This window comes from Phycodurus eques, chromosome 18 (assembly GCF_024500275.1).
Source record: "Phycodurus eques isolate BA_2022a chromosome 18, UOR_Pequ_1.1, whole genome shotgun sequence".
NCBI classification, from domain to species: Eukaryota; Metazoa; Chordata; class Actinopteri; order Syngnathiformes; family Syngnathidae; genus Phycodurus; species Phycodurus eques.
The window spans coordinates 9,733,493-9,758,999 of record NC_084542.1 but is presented as its reverse complement, the minus strand read 5'-3'; the positions used below and the strand labels follow the sequence as shown (position 1 = coordinate 9,758,999).

Here is a 25,507-nt window from a genome sequence, read left to right as displayed (position 1 = left end):
GGCACATATTACAGTCGTCATAAATTAAGTGTAACAGTGGACCCCGGCACACTCACGGTTCGACACCCGGAGATTCTCGCCTGCTTTTTTTTTCAATTTTTTATTTATTCATTTTTTATTATTATTATTTGGGGGGTAACCAACACCCAAAACGCTTATTGGCTGTTTCTCCCTGCTTAGTCAAGATTTTGGGGGTTATAGACAAAAAGTAAAGAAAAAGATTTTCATTGTAATTATATCGGGCGTCAGTTATCCTCAGATTTTTGCTGTTCGCAGTCTGACTTCAGTGCAGGCGGCGTGGCTTCAGTTGCCACTCTGTAATGGGACTGTGAATGGTTTTCTGCCTTTATATGTGCTCTGTGATTGACTGGCGACCAGTCCAGGGAGTATTCAGCTGCAATAAGCTCCAGCTCCCCATTCAAAATCAGCTATAGCAGTGAAAATATAAAACGTGAAATAATAAAACTGTTAAATTGATTTTCGAGCCATGTGGGTCTGTTCCATCGGACCCTGCTGAAGGTAATAATATCCAAACAAGTTGGATTCCACAACATTTCAATCAACTAAGTATTGTATTTTTAACCACTCAGTCTGAATTTATATTAAAAATAGGTCAGAGAGCTCATTTAAAGTTGTGGATTGCCATCTGGCCCAGAGCAGACCAGCCAAAGAGAACAAGAATATGAATTGAGGGCAAACATTCCCACAGCAATAATCGATTGAGACATGTTTTCATTGCTCCCAGCGGCGAGGGGGCATCGTAACATTGCTGACCTGGCGTCTCAAAGTCATCCGCATACCTGGCACAATGCGAGTAATCATCACGGCGGGGGGCTGATTATTTGCTCTCTTCCATCCGTGTTCACTCGCTGGACTCGAGCCATCCATTTTGCCCACAGCAAAGTGTGTCATTACCGGGAAATCAAATAACATTTTGAAAGCGTGTTCCCTTAATGAAACCAACACCCGAGATGAATCTTTCCATCTTCATTTATTATAATTATCTCAGCCACTGTGACGTCCAGGTTTCTTGTTCAGCTTCCTCGAGTCTCGCTTTAAGACAGGAACCTCCAAGTTGGAAGCCAATCTGTTCCGAGACACTGCTTGACCTCCATTTGATTGGTTTTCGAACTAAATAGGAAAATAATCTCTCTCGGGGCCAACTGTTATAAAACCTTGATTAAGCGCGAATGCATTTTATAAATAACATTTAAACAGCAGGATGGTATAGCGGCAAGCTTTACAGTTTGGGTTTTGGGCTTCCAATCTCAGCTGCGGACTTCCTGTTTGCATGTTCTCTCTGTGCTTATGTGGGTTTTATCAGGGTACACAGCATTCCAAAAAAAATGCCATGTTGGGTTAAATCAAGCCTGTAAATTGTCCATAGGTGTGAGTGATTGTCTATGGCTATCATCAATTGGGAGCTCAACTACTCTCATTTTTGTTTTTGTATTTAATCTACAGAACACACTTAAACCTATTTGCCAAAAAAAATGCACATTATCTGCTTTTTCTCTCTCTCTCTCTCTCTCTCTCTCTCTCTCTCTCTCTCTATTTCTCTCTCTCTCTCTCTCTCTGTAACGTCTTTCGATGTTGCTGCAATTGACAGCGGCCGGTTTGATAGCGAACGGCAGTGTGATGTTGCAATTCCAAACAGTTTTAGGGGCGGACATTGATTATTTGCACATTTTCTGTTTTCAAAATGTGTCGAGCTTGGCGACAACTTTAATATCCGAGAACAGCAAAGGTTCTCTGTTGTTGTTACCCAATCTTAAAGCTAAAGATCGGTTTTATGAGGTGCTTGGTTCGACCTCTGAAGTTTTGTGCGGTGTAAGAGGCGTATTTTACCAGAAACTGTTTGCAGGTCTATTGTGCCATATGGAAGATGTTGCTGACTGAACCATATCAGTATTCTTTAGCATTAATAAGGTCAAGGCAATGAGAGGGTTTCGATGTCCTTGAACCAAGTTTCCTGTGCCCCCATTACAGGAAGTAGTTCATCGGAATCTTGTAGCACTTCAGGGAGGACAAAGATGGAAGGAGCAGGCCTGAGGCCCACTTTTGAGACTTCAATTAGCCTCTGAAGGAACAAGTCTTTGGTTTCCCCCTTTTCTGTCTTTTCTTCTCCTGATCTTTTTCATCTCGTTATACAGATCCGCAAAGACTATTGAAGATGTACTGCAAAATGAGGAAATCACTGCAAAGTTCTGCAGCTCTCAAAAATGTTTCAGCTCACTCCACACATGTTCATTAAGATTTAAATCACTTCAGTATTGTCTAATGGTTAGTTCATGGGCTTCTTTTTTCTTTTTTTTTTTTGTTTGACGGATCTGCAGGTGAGATGAAGCTATCTGACATTAGGTGGCACATTTCAATCCAGAATGCCTTGATAGTCTTGAGATTCCATTGCACCTTGCACAAATTCAAGACACCCTGTCCCAGATGCCCCGCAACATAACCCAGCCTCCTCCATGTTTCACAATATTCTCCCAAAAATATGAATTTAAGGGTATCATTATTTTTGTTCACTAATTCAGCATACATTTCCATGCATGATAGATTTTGGTGTGGATTAACTAGACTGAGACCTGACCTCAACCCGACAGAAATTGGAGCGGAGACTGAGAGCCACGCAGGCCTCATCGGCCAACATCAGGCACGTCATCGTCGTTGTCATACAGTATGAAAGCCTAAGAATCAAGAATGGGATGTCATCTTCATTTCATATGCAAGACAAGGCACATGAGCGAATACTTCAGTTTATATCGTTTTTTGTTTTGGGTTTTTTTTTGCGTGGGGGTGGGGGCTGGGTGGTTTCTAGACAGTAGATTTACATTTTTAGCTATTCTCTATTCTTGTTGGTATGAAGGCTCAAAGGTCACTGTGTCAGATACTGTCATCTCTCCAGCACACTGTGCAGCTCAGCCAAGAGTTACATCCTCTGAGGTCCAATTAGAGTGGAGCTGTGTGAGCTCCATTTACATCTACCTTTCTGAAATACAACTGCTACAACACCTGACACAGAGGATTGATTCCCCCTTCATCCCAAAGGGCTTTAAGTACACCAAGGCGTACTAAAAAGAATTGATGACTTTGCTTATTTGCTGTTTGACCTTTGAGATGGGGACTGGAGAGTTCATGCGTTAAAGCCCACAGCCAAACAAGCAATTCGTTATGCATTAATGTATTGCAGTATTCTGTTCTATATTGAGTTTGCTGGATTTATGGTGATATTATTAGAGGATTAGTAAGTAATAAATGTCATATACGAAAATGAAACATTCTTTGGCTTGTGAGATATTAAAGTATGATCTTATGAAGTTTAACTGCATCTTTCACAACCAGGGGGGAAAAAAACAAACAAAAAGAAAACACATGGATCCCAGTGTAATGAATACTGAAGGCTGTGATTTAAAGCCCTTTAAAGAAGTTTTGAAACTGTATCTTGCACCCTGGTATTAATAAATACATCATGCCATCAGGCTGGCATGGCAGCCAAAATATGTCAATTCATTTATTAGTTGGACCACTTTGATAAAGGATCAAGACAGAGTGCTACGGGGCAAAATGCTCTTAAATCTGATCAAGCATATCCAAATTTAGACACTACTTTAAAAGCAATGCAGGAGTTAATAGATCAATACATCACCAGAAACCCAAGTAGGTGAGAATTGCATTCGGACAAAATAAGTCAACGTGTACACAGGAATGGCTGGCTCAGCAGTTTTCCACCTTCATTCTCATGAGCGCACATACTTTAGGCTAATAGTGCTTATTTGTACAACAGCGCATAAGCTTGGATAAACAACATTTCAAAATGGTCCCACGGAGAAATACCCCACGACACAATTTTACACCTCTATTTGCATTTTGGATTCGAGCTTTGGCTTCACTGATGGAAGCGGTGCGCATGAGGCAAAAGCAAAGTAATAGACAGCTCGATCTTTCCAGGGGTGAAACAAATGGACTAAGATGCAATCCAATTATTGGCATTAGCATTCAAGGTAGAACAACAGCAACGCGGCTGGAGAGACCTCATACATCTACCTCGCATCCAGGAGCGCCATCGATTGCGCTGATGGCCCCCCGGGAGCTTCTGCCTGATAGATGGAGAGGCCAGACATTAGTCCTCCAGCACTCTTTATCTACTGGGATCCTGGACAGGCCTATTTATTGTAGCCCCATCTTAAAGCCATATCCTTTTCCCACAGCCACCCCGTCAGCCCCTGGAGAAGAACACATTCATTGCTATCGGTACTTTTAAGCCATTCGTGATGGTCCTCTGGCAGCGGCCCATACGAGTGCACACTTTGGCAAAGAATGAGAGCGAAAACACGCTGCGGTGAACGTGAGAGCCACTCAGCAAATGGACCGGTGAGGAGGTTCTCGGGCAAAAGTGAACATTTCAAACTTGAAACGCATCAAACAGCTGCCATTGAGAGCGCGGCGGCACTTCAGAAGACCCCTGGCCGCTCGTTAATGAGTTATGCTGTGATTTAATAACCGTGATGAAGCAACAACATGACCATTGGGTCATATTCAGGCTACATTTCCCGTCATGGTTTAAAAAGTTCATTAGAAAAAAGCCCCCTGTTGTGAGAGCAAGAGAGAAAATGAGGGCGGGGGGGTGGTGAAAGTTAAAATGATACTAAACATGCTTGACATCTAAAGTCTTGTTAGTTTGAAAGTGCTGCGATTCTGTAAAGTCCATCCATTTTCTTTCAGGTGAGCTGCATCCTATCGTAGCAGACATGAGATGAGAAGCAAGGGACGCGCCGGATTGGTTGCCGGCCAATCGCAAGGCGCCAAGTCAAAGTATGAACGATTTAGAGCAGTTCTTCTCATCTGGTGTCACCCTGGAGCCCTCATTTTCCTATCATCACAAAGTCCCCATGACTGTTACTGAAGTGAAGAACAATAATAATAAAAAAAAATACATGTGTCATAACTCAAAATACCTTTAAATTGGGGCACTCGTAAGTCAGGTCAAGACTGTGTTTGCAGTATATTAAGCAGTAGATGCATGGGTGGATGGAATAAAATGCACAATTTTAGTTTAGTCTATGCAGGGAAATCGCAACCATTGCATTATAATGTGTGTGTGTGTGTGTGTGTCTCGATGGGGATTGATTCTAATGTAATGCACTTCAAGTTGCATTTCACTGTATGCAGTGAAATCCTGTAGTGCTTTATAAATAAAATTAGATTTGCAATACAATCTTCTAGGACCTTGTAAGAATTTATTTCTCTTAGCTTCTCTTTCTTTTTCATTCTTCTTTCATTTGAAATCTATGTCGCAAAAAAAGCCAAAGAAAATCCCAGATGCATAAATTACCAACCAGTCTAATGGCATTCGCCGAACTCAGATGATATGCTGACGTCTCTCGTCATGGATAATTAAGACAACATTTTGTATGACTATCGACATTTTTGGTCTTATTACAAATTTACATCCTCAGGGATGTTGTACTTTGCTAGGAACTAGTCTCGGGCCCCTGTTATTTAAATGAGTTGATCTTACAGATACTGTAGGCACGCTCCCTCCATTTGTATCTATATATATATTTGTATATAATATAGAGGGCGTGTCACTTTGGATGAGACAATTCCTAATGTCGAAGACGAGGTCCAATTCATGAATCAGGCTTGAGCAGTCAAGGAAAAAGTTCACTTTGGAAAGTCATTTCTTTTCACTGCGGCGTGGAGAGAGAGATAGCAAGCGCGCCATTAGCAGGCAAAGCTCTGGATTTTTATTCCTACGAGACCGCCGGATGGGAGATAAACGCTCCTCCCGTTACTCCATCACTGAACATGCACATATTCTCCATTTGTTTTTTTCTAAGGATTGTTTTTTTTGGGGGGTCGGGGGGGGGTTTGTTATTGGCAGCTTGGCTGTGTCAGAATAAGTGACAGGTCAATCAATGACGTATGATTTGAAAAAAAACCGAATAAATAAAAAAGTCGATTGACTAGGAGATGATGTGGAGAGAACGTCTTCTCCAGTCTATGTCCAAATGTCGGGAAGGATGGAAATGCAATATTGAACGCAGATGACGGAAAGAAGACTTTGGCTCGTCCATTCTCACCGTCAATTATTTACCTCGTGCGTGCAAAGATGCATGAGCATATGGACATATGATGTATGTTTTATGTACATAGAAGACATACAGTATGTACTCTCAGGTGTACTTTCAACCTTGCTATATCGCGGTTCATCATTTGCTGCGCCTCTGCTGTACAGGATAGCCTCGATTTTCAAGAAACGTTTTTGTTAATGGGTACGAGCAGGCAAATCCCAATTTGGAGTGTAGTACCCGCAACGTGCCAGCCAGCACTGAGGTTTACTGGAAGCGAATTACGGTAACAGCGAAGAGGCCGAGAAGGTACCTGGTGTTACCGTTAGTTTGTGCAAACATACCTAATGTTTGTTAAAGTTAAAAAAAAATTATACAAATTTTAAAAAGTGATTATATTGGAAATGATGGCTTCATAAAGAATACAAAACAGTGTATTCAGTCTTACACTAGCTGCTTGATAATACTGGGTGACTCAAATTAAACTCGCCAGCAAATATTTGATCAAATGGTTAAAATCTTTGCGTGCCACCGTGGGGGACCGAGGTTCAAGACCCCGACCGGACCATCCGCCAACATCCCCCGGACTCACGGCTGTGGTGTCCCTGAGCAAGATACTGATCCCCCGAAATGCTCTCCGGGCACTTCAGCTGCCCCCTGCTCCAGTGTGTTCCACTCACATGTGTATGTGTTCACTGTGATGGGTAAAATGCAGAGAACAAATTTCGTGTGCATGCATGCATGTTCATGACAATAAAAGGTTACAATACAAGGTGGTGTTGACCAAAACTTGCTTTGATGCACCTCTTTTTTCAAGCTGAGCATTCTTGTGGACGACCACATTCCGATGTCTCCGTTAGACAGTCAGTCAAGCACTTAACGCGTCTGTGTACCGCTAATCTGGCAAAAAAAATAAAATTGGCCGTATTTACAAAAGAAAAGAAAGGTGGCTAATTGTAGGCCGTTGAGTTGTTCATTTTAAACTAGAGCCTTTGGGCTCTCCTCTAGCCAAAATGAAGGAATTACAGTACATATGAGTTGGAAGACAAAGATATTAGCATTAAAGACATTATGAAAAGTTTGTCTGTCAATGCTCCAGAAGATTTATTGTTGTCATCTTCAATTTCGTGTGACATCAACTAGAAAAGCTTCAAACTCTTTATTTCACACTGTTGTAAAACCTTTTGACGTCAAAGACAGAAAAACAACAGGAGAACGTAGGATATGACTCACTTATACAAGTCAAAGTTGCTCACGCACCCTCCGTTGGCAACAAAAAGCTGACCAATCAATAAAAACACACTTTTGCCAACATCATTCAAAGTCTCACGCAAGCCCAAGACAGCTGCGAGCATCTCGCAACGCACACAACACGTTTTCAGAGAGGAAAACGTCCTGTCAGCAAAATGGACCAGCAACCATAATTGGTCTTAAATTACTGATAATACATTCATTCAGTACATACTGACATTAAAAAAAGATACTTAAATACTTAAAAAAAAATAATAATAATAAAAAAAAAAAGAATTATAAAATGAATAATACCAAGAATGTTAAAAATGTAGATTGTATAACAAGAAGGATGTGTGGAGAAAAGTATACCTTGAGAGTCAAATTTATTCTGTTAAATGGGAGCAATTACACAATGAGCAATCATGAAAACATCTTATTTTTTGAATGAAAATATTGAAGAAATAAAAACAGAAAAAAATGACCAATCAAGAAAATAAATACTTAAAAAAAAACATCCCTGGCTTTGAAGAGTTAAAACATGTTGGCTAGTTAAACTCAACCATGACTCATTAGCTACTGCAATTAGTCACATGGTCAATAACATTGGAAGGTTACGTTAACCACTTCAAGGTTTTTTTGTTAGGAGCAATTTTTTAAACAAACGGGAAAAAAGGTTAATGGGACTATCAAAACACGAGCCAGTATTATCCCAGATATTAGCTTTTATTACTTTCATGCTAAATGTGCTACAATGCTAATATGTCAGTGCATGCACATTCTTGCTAAATGAAAATCAAGACTATCACATGAATGCAGAAGCAGGAAGTTGATACTCCCCGCTCAGTGGTGGGCTAGCAGTTGAATTAGTAAGCAAATGTCACATTGCACGCCAAACACAGCCAAGCGTGATATATCACATTCACCAAGCCGTACAAGTTACCGTCCAGGTTCATTGGATCCCTTTGACCTCGATAGACAAAGCGTCCGTTACAAGCGACGGAGCGGTGCTATTTGAAGCCATTAGCAACGTAACATCAGCATACACACAGGACGCAATTAAGATGTGGAAGCAATGGCCATTCAAACAAGCACTAGATGTTGACTTAAAGGTGGGCAACATCTGCCGTTGCCAGGGCAACCGGCATAACTGGTCCAAATTTGGTGGCAAATGATCAGATGCGTTCAGGCATCGACTCGCCCTCTGAACAAAACATTTTTCAGCTTATATTTGAGGCACCTACATCAAGGAAGTTTGTTTGTGGGCAACTTGCTGTACACTTCTTGATTTATCAAAAAGTCATTATTGTTATTATTATTTTTTTCCATCATAATTAGCATTAGTAGCATTTTGATCATTATTACTAGTATAAGTAGTAGTGAGAAAGCACATCTTGATGATGTCATAAAAAACAAATTCAAAAATAAATTAAATTAAAAAATCAAAGGCTAGTAACTGATTACATTAAAAACGTATACTGGCAAACACTACCACTATCACTACGAACAATAATTCTTCTTATTATTATTATTATTATTACTACAGATGTAATTAATGTGACGAAGCAGTAAAAAGGTAAGGTGGTTGCAAATATCAAGCCAATTCTTTTTTTTTTTTTTTAGAACCAATTATGACCTTTTGATGAACAGCAACTGCCTATAATTCTAATACTCATATCAATAAAATGTATTGATTTTCAAAAGGAAATACAGTGCCCCATGTCTTTCCAGTTATTAATCAAATTATCTTAAAATGAGCCATATAATAAGAAACATTTCAGCGGTCATCTCATCAGAATTTTCCATGCATTTAGTATGGCCCATCGGAAGACTGAAATGAAACCTGAAGTAAACCAACTAATTATTTCCAGTGTGTACAGCTTGAAAAAAGTTCAAATGAGAATGACTGATCTCTTTACATCCTTTCGAGTTCAATTCTGCCCAACATGAATTGTGTGCGTGCGTGTGTGTGCGCACGTCACGTTAAAGCTTTTAAGAGCCACTTTTGAATCTCACCAGCTTTGAGGCCGACTAAGTGTGACGGCAGAGAAAGTGGCTTTCTGTTTTTTGTTTCCCTGGAAAAAAAGAAAGTCCCAACCTGGCAATTACTTGAACTGAATCGTGTGAGCGGAGAAGAAAGCAAATACATCACAGGCACTACGTTTCGATAAAAGAAGGCCGCAGTTACGCTGACGGTAAAACGTCCAATGACATATGTCAGACGTGTTGCAATGGGCTGTCAATGAGTCGTTTTGTTTTTTAGAAAAGAAAATCTTATCGAAACGTGTGTGACTAAAACTGCCTCATTGTTGGTTATTAACGATGAAAGGCAATCTGTGAAATGTCATTTTGAACAAAATGATTATATTTGACGGCAGATGTTTCTCAAAAGTGTGAGGCGCAGCGGACTTTTGGGGAATTCAAGTCATTCCACCTTCTTGATGAGATCATTAATACCTTTTCCTCTTAAGAAATAACGATAAGAGAATATATTCGTCACTGGCGTCAAATGTACATACTGTATGTCATCTTTGCATAGTTTATTATTATGCAAGTGCAAAGTTTATCCAAGTAACTGTTACTAGTCAAACATTTTGCTTGATTTTGTACCCTTGAGTTCTATCGTTGTTGTTAACGAAAGTACAAAAACTTTAATGTCAGGCAAATATGGCACATTCAAGGTGAACAGACAAAGGTGTTTAGTTTACTACAAAATAAATGGCCTGCTTGTTTATTGGTAACGACCCTAGATTGATTATGTGTGTGCGTGTAGCACACACACAGTCAGGCAGAATTTCTTTGCACCGATGGACTCGATTTGTGTTCTTGCACAGTCACTTGATTATGAAAAACAAATGCACAATAGCAAGCAGCAGAACAATTAACTTTGAAAATCTTTGAGAGAAAAAAAAAAAAAAAAAAAAGCCAAAAAGCTATTTACATCCAATGCTCGCTATTGTCATTACTGCAGTCTGCACGACGAACAAAAGCGCATCAGTGCGAATGTTGAGACAAATAGACTTGAAAATGTATATATTCCAACCCTGGACAGTTATCTTATGCAATAGAAGACGCTGACGTTTTGACATTTCATTTTCGACGTCTTATTTAAGGTTTCAGTCTTTTATTTCTTAACTGATTGCTATTTTGCCATCTCATCGTGGGTGTACAGGGTCCGTTTTGAACACCCACTCCAGTTACCAAATATGGTTCCCAGCCAGATAAAGGGCTACTCAAGTGGGATTTGTCTTGCAAATAAACCTCTCCTAATGCGTTTCTCCTAGATGCATCTTAAGAGCACTTGATTATGTCGAATATAAAGCGGGAACGTGCACTGCAAAGCAACTAAGCAGAGTAGCAATGCAATAAATAAAACATTTTCTTGAAGTGAACATAAAACTTTGTGTTCAGTGTTTCAGTGTCAAACCCGCCAAAGACATTTCTGCCTAGATCACTCATTTAAGTCATCTGACGTCACAGTCAGAGGCGTTTCTAGGCCAATCATGGTTTGCTATTAGAGCTAGTTTTTGGTTTGATCATTTAGAAAAAGAGGAAAAAGGGAGTCACGAAAATGTCAACAGATAAACTCAATCTGCTGCAAATAAAATGTCTCTCAATGCAACGACGTGCCCTGTGCTTGTGTCAAAACGTTTCTCAATTGCGGATCTATTTGGCACAGACGAGCCAGCATGTCGGGCAGGCTTGATTTTATTGCAGCAAAATTTTAAAAGTGTGTTGTTGTTTTTCAATTACAGATCTACCGATTAGGCTCCACAGGAATAAGGCCAAACATATACTGTCACCAAGTTCATTCGAGTTGTTGAAGGAGGTCAGAAAGACACGGTGATGAAAATGGAGGACGACGACCCTGTTGCGGAGGCTGTAAATCTACAATTAGAAGATAAGAGACCAAGAAGAAGGCCAGACGAGTGATGGAAAGATAATGTGCCGTACGTCAGGATTTGGAAAAACACGAATTCCTGACGGGTAAAGACGAGGGAGGCTGACCCTGCTGTTTAGTGGGGGACTAAAGAATACGATTGCACCAGCAAGCCATCAATTCCTTGTGTTTTTTTGTTTTTGTTTTTGTTTTCTAAAGCGGTACTCTGCAATGTCTTGAATGTTTTTGCCTCAATAAAAAATTTGAGCAATAGATGCATGATGAAAGTGTCTCGAGAGGCTCAATTATGCAGAGAGACCAAATGAGGACGACCGCCCTTGTGCATATTAATGTAGTGTTAGTTGTATACACACACTTGGAAGTTTTGAAAACAAACTGTATTTTAAGACTGACTATTTAAATATTTATTTTACTCGAGCGGTGCCTTATAGTTTGACCAGAATCTGCTGGATGATTTGGTCGGTCGACTTTCAAAACTAAATTTTCCCATGGAACGGTCAAGTGTCCCCATCACAAAGCACTTGTTAACGGAAGCATAAGTCTATTCATATTTCACTAACAAGCTGATTTCATGTATTACTTGTTCAAGAAAACAGAACTACAAGTCATTTCCAATATCAATCAATTTTGGAGCAATTGGGAAGTAACTAATTGCCTTTGGACGTCGCTTTTTCATGGTCCAAATCGGCACGGCCAGCCGTGTCTTGGTGTGACGTCAGCGGCAGAAGCCGAGACCAAATTCACTGCATAGCCGGTGTGCGGAAAAAGGGACGTACGCTACTATAAAGTGGCACTCTTAACTGATATTTTTTTAGTTTGGAGCTGTAGTCCAAGTTCTTTCAGTGGAAAGACATGACAAATAATGTCTCGAAAGTTACATCGACATACAGCCAACATAACCTTGTGATTGCTTTTCCCTGATAGATATTGATCACTCACTTCCCTAAAAGACGTGTCCATCAGTTCAACAATGTGCATCCCTATGAAATATGAACGCGCTCTGGGTTCGCTCATGGATCAAATGTGAGTTAAGTGCTGAAAATATTGGAGCTCTGAAGTCTGTTAAGATGTTAAAGTGTTTCTCTAATGCAGACACTTGACCAAAATTTGATCAGTGCTGGTTTTCTCCAATCGGAATCCCTCGAGCAATAAGCCTTCTTTTAATCGGAAAAGTTCGAGTACTTTGTCTCCAGCTGGAGTAACGTTACATTTTTAGAGGTTTACAGCTAAAGAAGATGAGATGGCACAATGCTAAATGAGGTTCTACGCTTTGTGTATGTTGCCATGTCGTTTTTTTTTTTTAAATACATTAAATGTGCAATTAAAATGTCACGTTTCTTTCAACATACTGTACCCCGAGGAGATAGAATGACAGCACACTTCTTATCTTTGTAAACGGCCCCTTTTGAAGGCTGTCTCGCGCAAATGAGCAACTGCTCACCCCCGCCACCGCTAGTGCAGCTTCGGGTTACCGTGACGGCAAACAGAGCAACGCAGTCGTGGTTGAGGCAGATCAAGAGGATACAACGGGATTTTCATTGAATGATTAGCTTGGAACTTTGTGGTTCTTTCAGTTTGTCGGGAGCCAATCACACTCACATTCGGCACCTATGGACAATTTGCAGTTTTCAATTAACCTAACAGGTATGATTGGAATGAGGAACATGGAAACTCCACACACGAAGAGATTGGAACAATGCAAAAGCAGATGTCCAACAAATACAACAACAGAGCAGCTCTGCTTAACCGGCTTTAACATGTTTGTGCTTCCGTGCCATCCGCTACGCTTGCCAATAAAGAAAATGATGCAGCATTGGAGCGGTAGCTCATGGCGTCGTAAGGTCTAAATCTGCACGCAGACATTTCATCGCAGCTTACTAAAAATGTAAATGGTTGTGTAATTTCGCACACTTCTCAGAACCAAATGCGTATACGGGCAATTACAGCCAAATTTACACAACGTGTGGCCTATAAAAGGTATGTAACAGGACCGATGACAAAGGCGGTTCTTTACAGAAACAACACATGAAGGAAGGATGCATTAAGATGCATTAAGACTAGTGCCCGGATCAATGAAGACTGAGCAAGAAACATTGTTATGCTGATTGATTGTCTGAGCTCTTCATCTTAATAGGTTCCAAGCTTGGAAATCTGTACTTATCTGGATTCAGTCAACTGAATCTTTTTTTATGATTTTTTTTTTGTTTTAAGGTGTGGTCGAATTATTTTGAACAGCATGGTGTGCACCTTAAAGAGCACACTTCTAAATACAAGATGGGGAATTATGGCTTTCAACTCAGTGGCTGAGTTTTCTCTCTTTCTTTCATCAGACAAAAATGCCTTCCCCCAAAGTTTGTTGAGTAATTTGCCTCTCACGTTTATGAAACCAAGTCTTTTAGTCCAGCTTGGCGACACCCACACATTCTTGTCTGTAGCTTGCCTTATCTGTAAAAGTCACGTTAATCCAGTCATACTGGTCCTCAATGACGCCCGCGTTTCTCGGTGCAAATAAAACTCCACTTTTTTTTTTTTTTTTAAATAAAAATGGATCATGGTAGTATGCATCACGCCTCAGATGAATATTCATTTACACCGGTGAGAAATACCACGTGTCCTATCTACTCTTCCGAGATCAATATTTCGCCGATTGTTATTCATGTCCCATTCAGCCTCCATGTGTGGTCCGTCCATCAACAGGAAAACGTGTGCTGTATCAATCAACTGAAAACAACCGATATCCGAGCTTTGTAGATGAAGGATAACCTACGGGTGTTTATGATTGACAGTAAAACCTTTTAATTATGCCGCACAAAAACAATTGCGCACACTGTCGGTATGAAAGTGGTGGAGATATTTATTAGACGGTTTTGCTCTTTAAAATATATTGCCAAAACGTGCACATCAAAAACAAAAAAAAAGGAAATTATTGGATTCCACGGTAAAGGTTCTTTGCTAGGAACACAAATGTACAAGCGTGAGCCCAGATTTGAAGTGTGAATGCTGTAAAAAGAAATACATTTAAGGTTAACAACCCAGTGACAAAAAAAACATTGTACCCTGAAATGTACCCAGTGATGCACTTTATTTCTGAAGCTAGAATCAAAAGCAAACGTCATCAAGTGCCACCAACTTAACTGATTCTGCCGCGACAATTGTGAGAGACAAAGTTTTTTTTTTTTTTTTAAATCCAGGCTGTTGTAGAAACACTACTTACTACTGCTGGCTTCGAGCAGTAACATTCACTTCCTCAGCCCTTAGAGCCCAACGTGACATTCGAGCAACCACAGATCTTGCATCTGTTCTGCGCTAATATTGACCTTTGACGACGGTGACTGCGGTCTTTGAAATGTCTTAACCTGAGTATTTGCATACATTAGCAACCCCCTTTGTTTTATACAGTGTGTGCATTATATCATCACTGTCTAACATATGGCTATGTTTTTAACGAGACTTTCCATTTGCGCTTCAGACGAGCAAGGACTCAAGACGAGGAAGATAGCTGTGCAAGTGCAGACAACCTTGGAAAATGGAATAGAAAATGTAAAATGTGAATGCATATTGTGAGCAGTTATTGTCGGCTCTGAAAAGGAAGATTTACATTTCTTCGGATAAAAGTGTCAGATAAATTGTTTTTGATGTGTTTTAATTAAAAATAAACAAACCAGGAGTGTGGGCCACATGCATACATTATTCTTTTTTTTAAATAGTTAATTTATTATTTTTTTTTCTTTTAATAAAAATGAGTACAATTTTAGACATTCAACCTTTTTTAATTCTTTTATTACATACCTAATTATATTTTTAAATCAGAATGAATTGTTCTTTTATGTTTAAAATAAACCATTTTATATATACTCTTCTTTTTTTTTTAACCTCTTCTACAAATGGCCTTGCCCATTTGCCTGTTTTAAAAACAAATTGTGGTCCTTGAGCCCCAAAGTTTGCCCACCGTGGGTACACAAGCACTACTCTCTGCCATGTGACTGAGCGGCGTCGTGTCCGTTGGATTTGTCGTAGTCGTACTTTGTCATACGAGTGCAGGGCGCCCCTTTCCAGCTGGAGGCTAATGAGAGACAGCGCATTAATTGACAAGCGCCTCATTATTTCCACCCGCTGCCTGGCTGATACAAAAGCTGCAGGTGTGTTTAGTTACAGATGAGGTCAAGCGTTTCACAAAATATTTAAACCATCCTGTGAGCTTTGTATCCTTTCCATTTTTAAGACAATACAATGTTCCTTTTTTTTTTTTTTAGCTGCACTCCCCTTTGTAATATTGGCCCGAAATTTCCACTACGTCTCATTGGAGCCCAGAAAATGCCTGTTATTGTTCCCCGACAAAACAATATGCTAATCCATTTTAGACTAGATTATCTGTGGGAATAATTAGGAATTAAACAGTTTGCTCTCTGGACAAGGCCAATGTGTTCACAACAAAGAATTACAGCGCCACTAAACCCGGATGAACAACAAACTGCTCACCCAGCCCACATTGTTTGGCTGTGATTATTATTACTGGCTGTGTGTGTGAGTCACCATCTGCATCACAAAAACAGGACACGCGCGGACGCGGAAGCGCACGCACACACACACACACACACACACACACACACACACACACACAATGCATTTCTTACACTTCTGGAAGAGAGGTGCTGATCTAACCTTGCATTTGTGAAGTGGAAATATAAAATGCTGAAAAGTACTGCATCAATAGTAATATGTACCCTGCTCACACAATCCAAAATTCAAGGTACAGTCTGCACTACAAGTTGGAGTGGATTTTTTTTTTCCTACTTTCAAACACCAACCCTGTCTTGAAACCTTAACCATGTTTTGAAACATCACTTTGAATCCCTAACACAGGCTTGAATGCTTAATTTGAAACCCCGACGCGAGAGCTTTCCCATCTCGCCGATGTGCAGGAAATGATGAAGCCTTGCCGGACGAGAAGGGAAACAACCGGAAGACTCCAGTTGCTTTCAGTTCAACCCCCTGAGAATACAGCGACCTGGTGGAAGGAGGATATTCACAGGCTAATTTGAAACCCTCACCCTGACTTGGAATTTTATTTTGAAATCCCAATCATGGCTCGAAACCCCAATTTGCCATGATTACCCTGACTTGAAACCCTAATCGTTGCTTGAAATCCTAAACCAAGCTTGAAACCTTAACTCTCAAACCTAATCCTGACTTGAAACTCCTTTTTTCAAACCCCCAAATTTGCATTCAATCCTAAACCAGACTTGGAACCTTAGTTTGAAAGCCTAACCCTGGCCCAAAAATCTAAATTGCTCCAACTCAAACGCTGAAACTGGACCAATGACAAGTTCATTTACAAACAACAACACGATTTCACATTTGCAATTCTGTGTACTCAACAGAGCAAAGAAAACGCTTCGTAATCGTCAATGCGACCATTTAAATGCATCGTACATCGTTGCTGTCACGAGCCAGACTTAAAGGAGAAACCTGAACTTTCACATGTAAATCCGCTCGCCTTGTCGCTCCGTACAGGACCAAAGAAATAGCGCTAAAGTTTGGTAAAGCAATTCCCTCCCGCATTTGCAGTCACCTCATCCTCATTCCGTATGAACAAGCAACAGTCAAAGCGTTGACAGAGAATCAACGCCAAGCGGCTTGTTTTGACACCTGCTGTCAGTGTGTAGACCATAAAAAAAAATTATTATAATAAAACACCGAAGGCATGAATAAAGTCAAGGGAACGGAGCACCCCGGAAAGTGATTCACATCAGACTCATTCAAGTGTGACTGGTTGCGCGGTTTCCATTGGAGCTCCGGTGCGTCAATGTTTGAATGAACTGACACACGCACGTTGAGAGCTCATTTAAACTGACTTTTTTTTTCTTTTTGCCATGCATCTTTCCCTCTACTTAACCTCAGGAGGGGAAGGTTCAGGCTGTGAACAATCGACTCCCGTTAGTGCAACTTGTGCCAAGACTATCTTTATTGACGTAAAAACCTGTCTGAGGCACCGCTGATCAAATTGATCCAACTATTGATTCAATATTATGAACGCTGCACTAAAGGCTTTAAATGCAGGCAAAAGAGGATTTGTTTGGGTTACAACGAGGATGTTTTGGAAGTCAATATTTGAGGGCAGCAAAAAACTCAAACCACTGCAGCACAATGCTGGCTGGACTATAATATTGTGGCATCTTGTGTTTATTGTTTTCATTTGTAACAGTATATCCTTAAATGCTACAATGCAATCAAATATATAAAAAAACAATATTAGCACAATTCAGTGTGACTGTGTACCTCGCACAAAAGTCGTATGTCAGGACCGCCTGTAACTAATTTGGTAATCACGGGTAAACGGCCATTATTGAACCAATTTTGGTCATTGGCAAGCTAATATACCATACTGTACTGTATATTGATTTGATCCTTGTACTTACAGGAAACGTACATAGAATACTTTACCTTGAGCTTGTGGATCTAATTTTGGTCCACAAACATTTGATCCTTCTTACAACAGGCCACACACTGCAAAGAAAATGCTCAATCTTATCGAGTGAATTGAGCTTATTTTGAGTGAAAACATCTTACCGTACTTATTTGAAGATACCTATGACTTTTGCTTTTTTCAAAAATTTCAGCAAGATAAAAACACTTGTTTTAAGATACAAGATCTCATCAAGTCAATTCCTACTCGTTCCATTGGCGGATGTTTTCCCTTATTTTAGGGGCAAAATGTCTTCTTTTTAATGTTTGATTTGTTTTTGAGTAGGTCTTTTTTTCCCAGTGCAGTTTGAGGCCGTTGTTTTAATAGACCTAAAACAAAGAAAATGTTTTAAATCATATGGTATATCAGTGGGAACTCTTTCCAGATTGCCGTGTACGAAAGCGTGGGAAGTCTGTGACCCCTGCTTGCTGCTGCTATTATTAGCACACATTTTTGTTGTCTTACACTCCAAAGCGTTCTCTAAGCTTGAAAAATGCTATAAATACAAACCGAAGATAAGGAGGGATAACAAGGGATCGAGTTTCAAAAATGACTTGTTTAACAGTCCTATCATGTGTTGCAGTATTTTCTACATTACTGTAATAAGAATCAAAACAACAAGAGTTGTCTTTCTGTTTTGATTCTTGCAAGAAGAGCAGCGCAGATGCACCGAATGCAGCGTACGAGGTCTTCCGAATGGTAAGGCAGACAAACAATGAGCCGCCTTGTGACTGCAAACAATTGTTTGACGTTACTTTGAACAGAGACAAGAAAAATAACCCCGGACAGCGAGCCACACGCTGCTTCACCGACAAAGACGTTATCTGATTGTATGTACTGGTCTGCTGTGGTAAATTTCCATCACACCACATGCATTGTACATATTCTCCACGGAATTTGATTATGCCCACATTGTTAGGCACAGTGGTGTCGCTAGGCTTCTTTTAGGGGGGGCTGAAGCGCCCCTACAAATGTCTTAAGCCCCCCCCCCCAAAAAAAAAAAACATTTTTAGTTGTTAGTGGTTATTCCAAAACGTACGAATTAGCCACCCCCCTCAATGATTTCGAACATTCCCCGTCGACGAAATGTAGCGGTTTGAGCCGTGAACATTTCCAAGGACGTCCACTTCTTCCAGTCTCTGCACCCGTTGCAGGCTGCTGATTAAACTCCGTGACGCTCTAAACTCACTGGCCACTCGCCTCCGAGAACATCCTGTTTGAAGCCTGACAATGGCGAGGTACTGTTGATCAGTTGTAACATCTTGGGACTCATGACATCGAAACGTGAACAACAATTAGTGGTTCTAATGGAACCGGGAGATGTATTGGTCCATTCAGTTCCTTGTTAGAGAACAGCAAGTGGGCCCCAAAAAATACTGAAACAATTGGACCTTGTGTACTCAAAGGTTTAGAGAAGGTCAACTTAAGTTCACCCGTAAAGTTCATAGTGCATTTTGGGTTCATCCTGAAATTTCACCCGAAAGCCCGATATCCTGAACTTTTTGTGAGTTGCGCACTTGATTGTTCAGCCAAGTTGTCGATCCCAGAAAGTTAAAAGATTATGTAAGTTTTACACGCATAAGAGTATTAGATTTTGAATAGGCTGCATGCATGATAGTCAGTAAACCGGAGTGGTGAATTCAAAAGAAGCAGAAAGATGTGCGATATGGTTAATAATCCTTTCATCTTGAAATTTGCAATTTAAACCCCTCCAATTAACCTCTCACCGCTGCCTCGATTCGATTAGCTCGCTGCGTCCTACCTGCTGTCGTGATGAGCTCGCCTCAGATATCTGCAGGCGGCTGGGTTTACTCATCGCAAGTGGCCTCAACACGCGTGAGGGGAATTTGAGTATTTGCCACAAATGTCAAAATAAATTAACGCAAAAAATGGCAGTGTAATGGTCATTGAGCAAAGGAAACGCTGTTAAAGGTTGTAACGAGTACACAAGCAGTATACATCTCGAGCTGAACTAGAAAAGAAACGAGCGCAGAGTTCCCACTCACGACAACAACTACATTTTGGGTAATGATTAGCTGCATATTTCATCATTTGTTTGTTTTATTTGTTCCTGTGCCGCCCCGTAGGTTTACGTCTTTATGAAAGCGCTGGTCTAGGACACTTTAGGTCACATGTTTTCAAATAAACAATCTACCCCCAAAAAAATAAATAATAATAATAATAGCAAAGCTCCAAAAAGCTTAGGAGAGGTTCGGCAGCAGACGATTCATCTTTTTGCTCACCGATAAATATCCGGCCAGTGTGAAATTGGCTAATAAATATCCAGTGGGCCGCATTGAGCGGGCATGTCTTCAATTTTATGGCTCCAACTCGAAGGATGAAAGTTGGAGACAAAAAGTCAACGCTGGGTGAAGAGTGTCCAGTCTGCCATGTCCATGCTAAAAGTTATGAAATAACTTCTTACAAACACCCTACCCTCGCTGTTTATACAATAACTAGTAGTAGCATCATCATTGATTTGATTTTGTTTTGATTATAGATCCAAACCATTACTCGCGGGAAACAGAAGCGGCGTTGATCGTTAAGCGGAACGATGACGGCTCGATGATTGGCATGCGACCGATTGGGCCTGCTGTATTTTAGCCGCTCGGAGATGTTGGCGAGTAAATGATCAGAAATAATCCGACCTTTGAAATTCAAGTGGTAGTTTTCATTGTAACGCCATTAACTGTAAATGCCAGTAATCATAAAACGGACCATTTTTAAGACGCAACCTGCATCCAGTCGAAGTCGATAACTGTAACAGACTGGTGTGAGGCTTCTGGATGGACATCAGGGCATAGTAGTAGTACTACACCCGGTGGCTTTTAAAATCCTCTTGGTCTTGCTTTCACATAAAAACAGAATCCTTAAAAAGTGAAGAGCTAAAGCAGACTAAATGGAATTTCCTCTTGAGCAAACAAATTGAATGTTGAATAAAACTAATTATGAGCCTAAAAAGATGTACTTTATACAGTATAGTTGATTGTGCTTCCTTAAATGAAAGTATAGGATTGGTCAGGCCCTCTGTTATCAATAAGTGCATCATTTGTTTTTCTTTTGCTTATTCCTAGGAAGGTCCATAAGTAAAAGTCTATGCTTTATTCAGAACGGTTTTAATCTGTAGTTTTATGTCCTTGGCTACAGCGACCGAATAGTCAACATTTTTGGGTGTTCCTTCAAGGTTGTCGACAAAGTTTTTAGCAGTACAGAAGTGTTTTGCTTCCACACACAAAATAAAGGCTTAGTGTTACGCAATGAAATGTATGGAAAAAATGTATCAGGTAATTAGATAATTAGAGTTTGTTTCAACAATGCTGTTTTCACATATGGTGAAGCTATCACTTTTGATGGTTTCACTTTATAACGTGTAATCATCATCATGTTATTTCAAAATACGATATGTTCACATTTACGCACGATAAACTGGCAACGACTATTACAAGAGGCGCAAATTAAGAATTTGGCTTTTCATTTCACGAAATGAATTTCAAGTCTACTCAATGCTCGACTTAAACACGGTGAGATTCTACACTGACATTACGAAGCGCAGTGAGATTGGTATCAGTATGCGCAGTCCAATAAGGAGTTTGAAATGGTTGGGATCGTACCGACGAAAGAAGGGATGCGACCCTCCTGACGTAGCATTGCATCTTGCATTGTCAAAGCAGGGGTGGAGCATTGTTGACTGTGGTGTTGAATGCACAAAAATTGCGTGCGCGCGTGTGTACACGTGTAATTCAGCGCCCCGTTGCAGGCGCAGCATTGAACGGGCGCCACAATGTGGCTTTTCAACCTGCGTTCTAAAGCAGCCCCTCATGGGAATATGGGAACGGGCATCTGTACAAACAGCTGATATTGTCAACGTGGAGTGGAAGGGGGAAAAATTGTGTAGGCTAAAGTCAAAGCTCTGCAAACAGACACTCCACAGCAATACACAGCACACTCCCCCCCCCCCCATTATTTTAATTTTTCAAAAAATACAAATATAATCCACTAGTGACGGAAAATGAGTGTCAACGTGACACATACAAACATGCAATATGTACGGATACAGGACATACACCCACAGAGATTTTCATTTTAATAAGAGAGGCAGGCCAGGCAGGCACGTGTGTGCAAGTGTGTGTGTGTGGGGGGGGGGGGGGGGGGGTGGAGTAAAAATAGGACGAGGAATGTCGAGAGGAAGGCGAGCTGGAAGAGAGAAGCGGTCGGAGGAGATGCATGGCTCCCGGTGGGCGAGAGAATCACTTCTCATTCTCAAACTTCTCCACTATCGGCTCTTATGATCGGCCCCAGTTTAACCTTTCAACTTCAAAACCTCAAAATGTCAGTGTATTCGTTTAGGAGGTGCGGTTGGCGGTGGGTGTGGGGGTGGATTTTGCTTTAATTATGAGCAGAGCTTGTTAGTTTGCGTCCCGAAGCTTTGTACACGGTAAATTGGGAGCACCATTTACATATTCTACACGGACTCCCCCATTCGTGGGTGATTGATGACTCATCCGGCGAGATAATGGGACGGCGGTCCAGGGCATGCATATTTCATGGCCAGGCAACCTTTCGCATAAGAGCAAACGTTAAGAATCAGCGGGACCGTTATCGTTTTAAAGTTGAACTGTTGAGAGGATGCTAGGAAAATCTAAACACGTCGCTTTCTCTTTGCCCTCACAAACCACGCGTTAGTAGTTTTCGCTGTGCAAGTGCTTTACTCTCGTTTGACAATAATGGCCTTGCGTTCGCTGCAGCTAAAGGGCAACGGCACCATTTTGTTTAAGAGAAAGGCCTTCCATTGCAAATTCGAATATACTTACCATCAGTAGGGCCACTTTTTTACACTACTTTGTTTAACAACATTTTAATGATGAACAAATATGCAAGTGTATAGATGTGTACTGTATACCATTGTTAACATCAAAAGCTGACTTAATATTCCATCTCACTTTTTAACACTCTTAAGTTTTATACAAAAGAGGGCACCATGGCTTCAACTTCATTCGCCACTCTACAGAAAAGGGATCTCGGAGCCTCCCCTGTCCGGTTGTCCAGTCAGAGGAGTACCAAAGACAACCAAAGTAAGAGTCCCATGACTCGTGTGTAGCCAAAACTGCTTCCACCCTGTCAAATGAGAGCCAACGGACACCTGCTGCAGTTAGGTCGAATCAGCCCTCAAGCACCAAGACATCGTGGGCCATGTGCAAAAAAAGAGAGACGAGGCCTTTGTCTCGAGAAAGTCAACCACCCTGGTACAAGGCAACTCCTGTTCAGAGGCTAGGTTTCGTGGTGGAGTAGGTGTGCCAGCAGGAACAGGTTGCAAGGTGCACGAGGACTGTTGCCAAGGAAAGCAAGGACAGTGGATGACTTGGTAAAACATTAAGAAGCAAAAGATCTTTTGGAAGGAGTTATGGGACACCGACATTTTCAGATCCAGCTTCATCTTATGTACGACAGATAATGTCCTACCTACTCCTCGGAATCTAAAGGTATGGAGAACACCCGGCGTGTCGCCCCTGCCTAACTCCAGCAAAACTAAAGCATAACTTTGAGACGATCAACTTCAGACCTGACCTTGTGCTCTGGTTCCCTTCAATGAAGAGGGTGGACATCATTAAGCCCAGAATGCCGTGGGAGGAAGCTGTGTGCGAGGTCGCTGAACGCACGCAAGAGGCATCAGAAAGCTAAACTGACAGCTGATGCAGAACAACTGGGATGGAAGGCCACAGTTCCTCCAGTTGAAGTCGGTTGTAGAGTTTTTGTCGGCCAGTCAACATCAAGGGAATCCGAGCACAGGCCCAACATCAAGCTATCGAAGTCTTGTGTGGAGCCGTTGAAAGGGAAAGTCAATGCCTCTGGATCAGGATGAGCGAAAACACCTGGGCTCCAAACTAATAGCATGCTTCCTTTGCAGCAGCAGGGGTTGGAAGGGGCTAAAGTGGGGAAGGGCACTCCTGGGCTGCCAGATGATGCTGTCGAGGAGGAAATCATTAGCTCCCTCAACCAACAAAGCCCGAAATATCATCATCTGTCTCACAGCGGTGTCTAAAAGTATTGTAAAAGCAAGGATTGCAACACAGAGTGCTGAAGCTGGTATGTTCAAGCTCAGGGAAAAGGACGCCCCTGCCATGCAGACTCCCCAGCACTCGGAATCTTAACATCACATCCTCTGTTTTTAAAACAGACTCTAGCTTGCAAAACATATGTCCAGTATGAGTGCGTACATAGCTAGAATGACATTCAGTACAACACTGATAAAGCCAAACAATCCTAAAGCTGCATTATCGACTCCAGAAATGATATAGCATGTGGTAACCTGGAACCCAAAGGAAAGACAAAACTTCCTCCTAATTTGCTCCCTTTTTCCCCCACCCATCCTTAGCCCGTGGCGCACTCTCCACTAAGTATTGTGGAAATTGGTTTAGTAGTAGTTGTTTTTGTGTCATGCTGCTGAGTGATGCTGCCGCTGAAAACAACCTGCTTGGCGCAAGCAATAAACAATGACCATAAAGTTTATTGTCCCCCATAATCCGATGGTGTGCTTTCAGCACCGTTACCACCTGAAGTAACCTCCACTCACTGAAACTTCCTGATTACAGCCGCACTCAGAACTGAGTGAGGCGTGCCGGCACTCTCTTTTGTAAGTCACACTCTTTCAAGGTTTAGGCTGCCTATAAGCGCTTTCCTCTCTCTTTATTCTCATGCTGTATTTCTGTAATCTCCCCTCCTTTCTCCTTGCCAGCACTTCGGTTTCCTCCATAAACAACCCCCTTCCCATTTCCAACCTGATTCAGCACCAAGTCTTTAATCAAAGTTGTCCACATTACACCCACACCTTCTCATAACAAGGAACTGGCATGATATTGTACATGTGGTATCATCGGTTTTAAAAAACGTCATCAATTCATCGAAATTTCCCTGATAACCAGCAGCTTGAACAATCAATGACAATTCAGCTGAAGTCAGTATAAAAACACAAAAATATACTCACCAAATAATCAAGCATAGAATCGTTACTTGCCAAAAACGTGAGATAATCCTTAAAGTAGTATCCAGGATTCTTACGATATTGGGAAAGCAGCAGACATTCACAATCTGATGCAACAAAGGTAATATTCCTCTGATGATGTTGCAGTTGTGCTTAGGACAAATGCACTTTCTGGAGAAATTGTGAATGATGAAGACACTGTGCTGAAATAGCGTAGTGGAGGAACTACAAATGCATGGTCGTCGATGACCACAAAATATTCCACCAAATATGCAGAAATAAAACTGTGATATAATGATATACTGTATATCGTAGTGAGATATAAAAAGGTCTACCGTACGATGTAAACTTCCACGATATATATTGTTATCGCTGACCGCTGTAGGGGGACTGCCCTGTTGTCGCAATTGAACGTCTTGATCTTGTTCTGAAGGGACGAAGCCTCGGTGGTCCAAATGAGTCGCAGTGTTGTTATAAGCGTGTCTTGCCTGGTGCCTTGTTTATTCGGCTATGCTTCCTAGATATGTGAAGCGGTCCGTTTCTTTGGTCTCTCCCTGTTGGTTGATCAGCGATTCCTACCCGTTTGTTTGTATATTTTCAGTCTTAGCTGCCTCTTCACAGAGTCGTGTTAATTTTGATTGTATGTGTTGTTGTTGTTGTTAGGACAAGAGGCTGATGCCATCTGCAATCTAGGTGCTCCAGATGTTTCTGACGGTCCAAAGAATTTCCATCTTGTTGGTAATGGTTGTTTCAGATGGAAAACAACTTTTACAGTGACGCTAAAGGCAACAGTGTGAATGTTTATCAGCAGTCAAAATCACAAATATTGACTAAATTATTAAAGAAGTACCCTTAAA

The 25,507-nt window shown here is 41.1% G+C and overlaps 1 protein-coding gene across 4 annotated transcripts in view; it reads right to left on the bottom strand.

Annotated features, from left to right (window-relative positions):
- The window catches only part of rgs6 (regulator of G protein signaling 6), a 67,442-nt gene that overhangs the window by 33,677 nt on the left and 8,258 nt on the right, over nt 1-25,507 (bottom strand). The window lies entirely within an intron of this gene.